This window comes from Antedon mediterranea, chromosome 3, assembly GCF_964355755.1.
Source record: "Antedon mediterranea chromosome 3, ecAntMedi1.1, whole genome shotgun sequence".
NCBI classification, from domain to species: Eukaryota; Metazoa; Echinodermata; class Crinoidea; order Comatulida; family Antedonidae; genus Antedon; species Antedon mediterranea.
This window is the reverse complement of record NC_092672.1, coordinates 24,861,438-24,870,370: the sequence shown is the minus strand read 5'-3', so window position 1 is coordinate 24,870,370 and position 8,933 is coordinate 24,861,438.

The following is an 8,933-nucleotide window of genomic DNA, read 5'->3' as shown; positions in this document are numbered from 1 at the left end:
AAATCTCTTAATTACCACCTCCCATTTATATCTGAAACAGAAGTGCTTAATATAATTATTAATTTGAATTCTAGTAAAGGTTCAGAGCATGATTCTTAAAAAGGTTGCTTCATAAGCCATCTCACATACGCCATTAATTAATCATTCATGATGGGTTCTGTACCTAATCATATTAAATGTAAATCCTGTATTTAAAAACGGATACTTTTATACCAATCTTAATTTTACCCATTTTTTCAAAAAAATACTGAAAATTGTATGCATACAATACCACTTGTCATGCTTTTCTTGAACTCACTAATTCTGTTAATACTGCTTTTGAAAGTACTTTTCAAGATTTATCAAAAACTTTTGATGTTGTAAACCATGATATTTTCAAGTGGTTTCGTTATGGTATTTTGGAGCCTTTCTTAGATTGGTTTAAAAGATATTTTACAGATCGAAATCATTATTTCAAATTAATAATTAGTAAATCTTTCAGACAAATTTTTTTATGCAGATAATACAACTTTATATTTTAATAACAATATTGTCTTGTTGAACTTTTTAAATTTAAAGTTAAGTAAGTTAGTAAATTATTCACTACAAACTAATTATTAATTAATACGACTAAAACTAATTGTATTAGTGAACTTACACACAACAATTGTTATATTTTTTAATGCAAAATTAATTGAAAAAAGTGAAGTATCATATCCTTGGTCTTTTAATTAGATTATTGGCTGCCAACAATTTTTCTCAAATAAAATATCTAAATATATTAGTATTCTAAAGAAATTAAAATAAAATGTTTTACTTATACATTATTGTAACATTGTTTGGGGCGGTGAAGGTTTATCAATATTGTTTTTAAACCAAAAAATGATGCTTAACCACAAAATTAAGTATTTAACAAAAATATATTTAAATTTGTTAATTGACAAACCAAGTGAGTTGTACACTACTGATTCAATCACTTTTATGTTGGTTAAATGAGGTTTGCTATGTCTTTTGGAGGATTGCAGAGTTTGGCAATTATTTTAAACAAAAAATATTGGTTTACCCCAAATATAAGTTGAATAGTCTTGATTTAACCATTTTTTCTAATCAGAAAAACTTTTATATAATAATTGAAAATCATTACCTCTCCAACTACTTTTCTGATAAAATAATATGCTATTGTCTATATTTCTGTTGATTTTATTTATTTATTTTAAGTTTTGGTTCCTGTATAGTTATTACCTTTATTCATGTAATTTATTTTATGTTTTCATGCTACTTTTTAAACAAATTAATGTAACCTAAATATATTTTCTGTTTTGTATTCATTTGACCATTACAAAAAAAATTGTTTTGAACTTTAACTTGATAATATTGTTATTTGATTTTCAACTCATCACAAGTCCTCAAAATGAGTGCTTATGTTTTTCATATGTACATTTGGATAAAAGAAAAAGCCAGTATACAATCTAAATTAATAGTTGTGCATTAAATCAGGGCAATTATTAAATAAGTCAATGTACATTTTATTTTGATTTCAAATCTCAGGGAATAATTAATTTATGTGTGAAATTATAGGACAATTCTCAATAAAAAAAACATTATAACAATACTGCTTGAACATTAGATGAAGGAGAAACTTCAATCACTGAATGTCAGTAATTCTTAAATAATTGACAGAAGGTGAAAAGGTGTAAAACTAATCAAAGATTTAACGTTACAAGAAATAATTCAGAAACAGAAGGTCTTGATTGTTCCCTAGTTTTGTACCACAATACTGTAAATGAAATTCTGTATTTACCTAAAATAATAGAAGGTTTAGGTAAAAGGAAAATCAACATTTAGTGCATATTTTATTAATTTTTTTACAAAAATACTACATAGTGTAAATTTTAGTTTATTTAAAATATTAAATAATTCAGTATTTGAACTATCAAGAACTATTGGTGGTTGGACATTATTGTTGGACACAGATACCTGGGTCTTTATACATGCTGATATAGAGAGTAGAGGGCATGGAACCACATTAGCACTATTTAGTCAGTGAAATCAACTAGTAGCCACATGCTAGAAAGATGTCCTATTCACGCTGCCGTGCTGTTTAAGGATATTTTACGAAGATGTGGGTACAATAAGTATCTATTTGGACTGCATAGCATTCGCTGGGTTGGTGTTACCTTAGCCGCTAACGCAGGGGTTTAAGGTAGGTTGTTAAAAAGCATGACCGATGAAAGGTAAGCCACATGTTAAAGGTTTCCCAGTTGTTGGGCTTATAGTAATGTTGTTATATGAATTCAGCCATATGTGTACTGTGAATAAAGTGTATGTAGACAAGCAATTTTATGTCTCTTGTCTGTTATTTAACATTCTTGATACGGTGCTCTACTACAGGGGAAGGGAAGTTGAACTTTTCTGTCTTAAAGGGTGGAAATGGGAAGATAAATTTAGTTTACTACTAAACTATAGCACAAAAATAAAAATTTGAAGTTGCACAAAAACACCAGAAATGTATTAACACGTTATATTACATATATTTAGTCATCTGATAATGTTTTTTCCCACACCGTTTATTTTTCCTTTATTGTAACACAATAAAATCCAAAAAATTATGAAACATTAATTATTAGAATGTATGATCAATAGAAATTTATTGCCGATTAAGACTTTATATTGGTACCATGAGAGAATTCAACTAGTTAAAGCCATAAAAAAGTAAATAAATGAATTACTTTATGAGGTATTGTAGTTGTAAAATAAACATTTTCTATGCATATTATTAGTTAAAAAATGAAAAAAATATTGCTAAATGTGTATGAAATTGGTCTGAATCAAATCAATAAACTAAGAATAATTCCATCTATTTATTCATAGGAAAATTGTTATGGGATATAGTTTTATTGAATTTAATTTTAAAGGAGATAAATCTTAATTTACTCTGTGAACATGAATGTAATTCTATTGAAAAGGTAAGACCATCCAACTGAAACAAGGATGAACCAAGGTCAATATTAGTTTTATAAAAAGGTTGTACTGAAATAGAATCTACAACAATGAAGAGTTTATAAACAATTGTAATACATTTATATAATGCAAAGTCATTTACTGTACATCCATTGATTAAAATATAAAGTTATGCTACAATAACTTGGCTTATATATTTTTTAAATTGTTAAATAGCTTGTACTGAAATTTGAAATTATAATATAAGTTCTTTTAAAAGTAATCTTTTAACATTAATGTTAGAAAATGTTAAAATTGTTAAAATTATTCAAGTTGAACCTTACATATAGCTATGTTTATCCTAAAAAAAGTTTTGTTTGATAAAGTTGGATGACTGAGATAAATATGAATGAATATTACATAGCCTATGTAAATACGCGAACGTGATTGGTTGAAACTGCATCACATGACTACCGCTGCGAGGATCGTAAATCGTATATATCCTCGAGAACGATGATATTGACTGTGTAATTTTCGTGTGGTAACACTCGCGTTTGCCGATAAATAAACAAAAGTCATCTACTCGATCTTGAACTCGGGTGGAATTGTCACTCCATCGCAAGACAACGCTTCAACCGCTGCGCCACGGAACTTGCTTGAGGAAATTAATCTTCTAAACTATTTAAGCTATGCATACATAGCGCCCTCATTTGTTATTAGTCCACCCTAAATGTGATGAATCACAGTTTGTGATTGGTCAATACTCACGGTAGTAACCTAGTAACTAGTACGCGCTGAACATCCGGTGATTCGGCTCCTCGAAGAGAAGAAGACGAATTGTTTATTCGGCCTACCTGATTATAATATTATTATTAATACTTTAATAGGCTTATTGATGGAAATTCTCCTGTTAATTTAAACGACCTAGGCCTAAGTGAATATTTTATTGCCAAGGAATCATTAATTAGTAACTATCTGTATATTATTCTTCGCAAGGTAAGGTGTCTAGGCAGGCTTGTTTAAATACAATACAAATACTATAGGAGGCCTAGCCTAGCTTCACCCAACCCAGACTTATGTTCTTGGCTATATAATATAACAGATATTGCCTTTTATATCGGTTAATTATAAGATTTGATATCCCCGAGGGAATGATATTAAGTTCGAGGGAATATATATTTCCCGAAGCGCCAGCTGAGGGAAATATATATTCCCCGAGAACTTAATATCATTCCCTCGGGGATGTCAAATCTTATATTTAACCTCTAAACAGTCAATATCTGTATAATAAAACATGATAAAAGTGCAACTGCAGACTTTGCGAAGCACTGGTGATCACCATTGTCAGTGGTCTAAAATATGTCATAATGTAATGTTGGATACACTCTGAACTTGTTACAGTTGTGTAGTTGTGTAAGTCTAAGTTCAGCTTCCTTGTGTTTCTTAGTGGTATTTCACCTCTAATGTAGGTTGTTTAGTGTTAAACAATTTCCATTTATTTTTTGTTTACTATAATTTACTATGTGTGTATGTATATCTAAATAAATTTTAAGAAATAAACATTTTTTTAAATAGACTAAAAATATTGCTATGGATCAATCATCACCTAGTTATGCTAATGATGATTTGTTTATTTTTACATTTTGTATGACATTGTAATGGTGGTTTGATACTGTAATTATTATGGCCCTGTTCAGACCCATGGCGTTAGACCGTTTTAGCGTACAACGTTACTATCAAGGTCACGTTACAAACCGCAGAGAAAAAAACGAGGTGTTCAGACCCATAGCGTACGATTATCGTTACAACGGAAGTACGTCATCCAGGTTGTTTCTAGTTGCATATTCATGTGCTCTTACCCACGTGTTTTCATCATTATTTCCACTGTATATAGGCCTAGATCTCAGCCCTACAATTATGACAAAATTTGCCGTAAATAAAACATACCTCAGCATTTATTTAAGAAAAATATAGTAAAGCCAAATTTCTGTTTCTATTGTTTTTATTTTGTAGTAAAAAACATTTTCCCCAGGCTCTTGTGTTACGAAAATAAAGCAGGCCTCGTAATGATGAAGAAAAAAATGATTGCGATTAGTCTATCCAGTCCAGTCAAAGATATATATTCTTTGGTCCATTCGGTTGAAAATAACCCTTAACTTGCTAATAAAAGGGACACAGCTCCCCTTGTTTGTTTACCGATTTTTTTAGGAGTTAGGGGGTTTTCAGCATTAAACTTGTCCAGTCTAGTCTGCCTTGTATGAATGAGTGACTTGATGTCCCACGCTAGTTTTTAGCTTGAATGAAATGCGTGAATGGCTCTAGGCCTACTAGGCCTAAAAGCGGATGGGATCGTAGTCCCTATGTTTAAATACAAGGTGCATGTATTTATGTCATTTGTTAGAAAATATAATGGTAATCAGTTGATAATAGTTTGTAGCCTTTGTAACAGTTGTATTTGTAGTGTAGTTAGGCCTTATTTATTCTGGCCTTTTTGTTATTGAAATCCATCTCACACATTGACGATACAAGATGTCAGCCTAGGTCAAACCTTGTTTCGCGTCATAACAGGAAACGTTCTGATTGGATACAACGTTGACTTACAGTAGCGTCGTACGCTAAAACGGTACTATCAACCGTTTTCCACTACAACGCTACAACCGTTGTACGACGCGTTGTACGCTAATCCCCAACTGTTCAGACACACATTCTTTTAGCGTCGTACGCTAAAACGGTCTAACGCCATGGGTCTGAACAGGGCCTTAGTAAGGTGATTTGTTAAAAACTAGGTACGGTAAATAACTTACAAAATTATATTTGTGCCGCTATTTCAGTTTTATTTATGTTTGTTAATCCTGAGTATAAAGAAAGAATAAATGTGGCAGATATACTATCTGTATCTTATATTGTATGGAAAAAATAATTACAACCTAATAACAAAGAACTATAATTGTGGTGTGTATTAAAAGATCACTTTAGCTCTCAGCCAAATTCTGCATCATCATTCTTGGGATTGGTGGTGGTGGAGTTGGAGGTGATGTTGTTGAAAGGAATAAAGGAGAGTATGGCGGAGAGTATGGCAAATGAGTATGATAATAATTATAAAATAAATGAATACAGTCTATATGTCTATCAACTAGCATCTTTGATCATTTGTACCTCTATGTGACATATAGGTAGAATCATAGTGTTTCAAAAGTTATTAAACAGTTTTGTGAAAATGAACTTAAAAAAATTGAAATTTTATGTAATAGAAGTGTACATAATTCCGACTTAATTAAGGATTATATTTCAATAGTATGTTGCTGTAGTTTTCATTGTTTTATAAAGAGTTCAATGGAAATGTTTAAACATGACAAAATGTATAGTGTCATAGCAATTTTTATGACTAAATATCAGAAAAAAAATATATTGAAAAACTTCAAATAATACCAATTCTAGCATCAATACAGTTAAATAAAAACATTAAATAGCATGCAGATATTATTACTCAAAAAATCATTATATTTAAAATACAAAATATCAAAAAATATGACTATGAAAGAATGTATAACTTACTCTGTCTTGGATATTGATGTCTGACCCTGCATCAACTAGCAGGTTACAGCAGGCTGAGTGACCTGCCAGAGCTGCCAAATGCAAAGCTGAGCGTCCAACCTAAAATATAAAATCATACAAGTTACATCTTTTACATATTTATTGGTTAATTAATATTTTATATAATCATACATCCATTAAGTGTCAATTTTCAAATTCAATTTGTAACTTGTATTTGCTGTTTGATCATATACGCAATGCACACAAATACTATCAAATTAGCTTTTTTAAATTTTATTTCTACTTTTGTATACATTTTTATTATTATTCCAGTTTTTACATAAAAATGTTGTTGCCTGGTATTTAAATTATTTAACTTTTTTTTAATTGAATATTGTTTAAATATTACTGGATTGGTTTGGTGTACAAACTTTTACTTTCAGGGGCATGTTTAAAACTTTAATATATTTAAATTATCCTTTGTGCGATCATAGAGCAAAGAAATAGTTCATTGCTCTATGGTGTGATGGTGGCATTAGCTAGTACAAGTTATTGTGAGTGTAGCATATCCTATTTTATCGATTGCTTTGGTACTTTCATTTCAATTGGAAGCCTTGCACATGGAATATTATTTTGTATGTAATGCAAATCTATTATTTTATATTATCAGAGATAATGGCCTGCACTATTCTAAAGAAAGATTTGTTAGTGTACCAACAAAACATTGTCTGTCTTGAGAGGTTTGACATACACACATTAGTCTAAATATTGATTGTAACAATATTAATGTTGAGTTTAATCTGATAAAAAAACAAGGCCATATACATGGCTGCAGTCGTGTGCGCAAATTTGAGTTAGTGTTCACCGAAAGACCAACATAGTGAGCTGTAGAGTCATGTTGCACACGACTAAAATAGATAAACAAGTTAATTTTAGACATCTTTTTGAACCACATAACAGATATATGTATAAACATGTTTTCATTTTTTAAATTTGTTAGATGAAATGGACAGTTTTTAGAAATACCATGACCATTTTCATACCTCCCTGGATAGCTCAAGCCTGTCTTTAAAGTGGGTGAAGGTTTGGCTGATGCCAAACAAATCATATCAATGTAAAAAATATTAAAATTTATACATTTTAATAGATTTTATAACATCTTTATTATTTGTGTTTTATATTTATTGATACACCAAAAAAATGTTATATTCTTTTTATTTCAAGGATATAACAAAAACAATCACTGGAAATAAGACATTATACAGTAATTATAAAAGAAATAATAAACATTATTTATTCATATGTATACATACTGACATTTCAAACAAATTTAATGCAACTAACAATTATCTAATAAAAAATTATATAAATCCTATATAACTAATTTAAAACAAAAATAAATAATCTGATATTAATATATTATTTTGATGAACATTGAAGACAAAAAGTTCAATATATTGTGTATAGGATGTGAATAATATTCACTGAGGCTAAAACTTTCATAGTAGACCATGCTCACCAGGAGTATACCAATAAACAAATAAAGTGCTGTATGTTCCATAATCATTGCTTATCCCATCAACATTTTTTATACTTCAGTAAATAAAATAAATAAAAAAAGTTAATTTTCAAAAGTAAACAATAATTTTCGCACCAGTCCTTTAGGCAGTTACATTCAAGAGAACGGAAGCATTAGCCATGCAGAAGCTTATAATAGATTACTAAGGCTGAAAAATGGGTATTTAGAAACACAAACTGGGCATGAGCACACCCCAAAGCACGTCTGGTAAGAAAGTCTAAATGGGAATTTGTAAACTCAAACTGGGCATGTGCACATAGGGTCTTTGAGATATGTACAGTATGCAGACATTAGTTTGTAAGACCTATGTTCAATAAACAATAACTGTGTTTTGGCTGTCAACATAGAGGCCAAGTATAATTACCATCATATATATCATTGAATAATGGTCAAAACAATCCTTTCTCTATGGTAAATATTTTTGCCGAATGGGGTGTATATAGATGACAATTGTTTGATTAGTGTGTATGTTTGTCGGCTGCTGCTGTACAACGAAGGCTCATGGAAAATTATACATTTTTTGTTCACTGAAATGTTTGTGGGTATGAGTGGGTCACTCCAACCTTAGTGAGTAATGCCACTCAGAATATGCATAGTACTATAGTCTATAGTAATTCAAACTACATTTATATGTTACACAAAATGTTTACTACTGATTTTTAAACAAAAATAATTGATAAAAAATCTTTATTTCTTAAATTATTAAATAGAATATCAATTTAGAAATTATCATTTTATGAAGAAAGAACAATAATTAAAACTGTTATCTCAGAAAGTCTTTTTTTACAGTAAAAATTATTTCTTGTTTATTTTTATTCATTGTTGTCTGAATTATTGGAATTCAGAAAGTTATTTGCAGACAGAAAACACCATAGAATCTCACCTTTTAAATAAGTTTCGG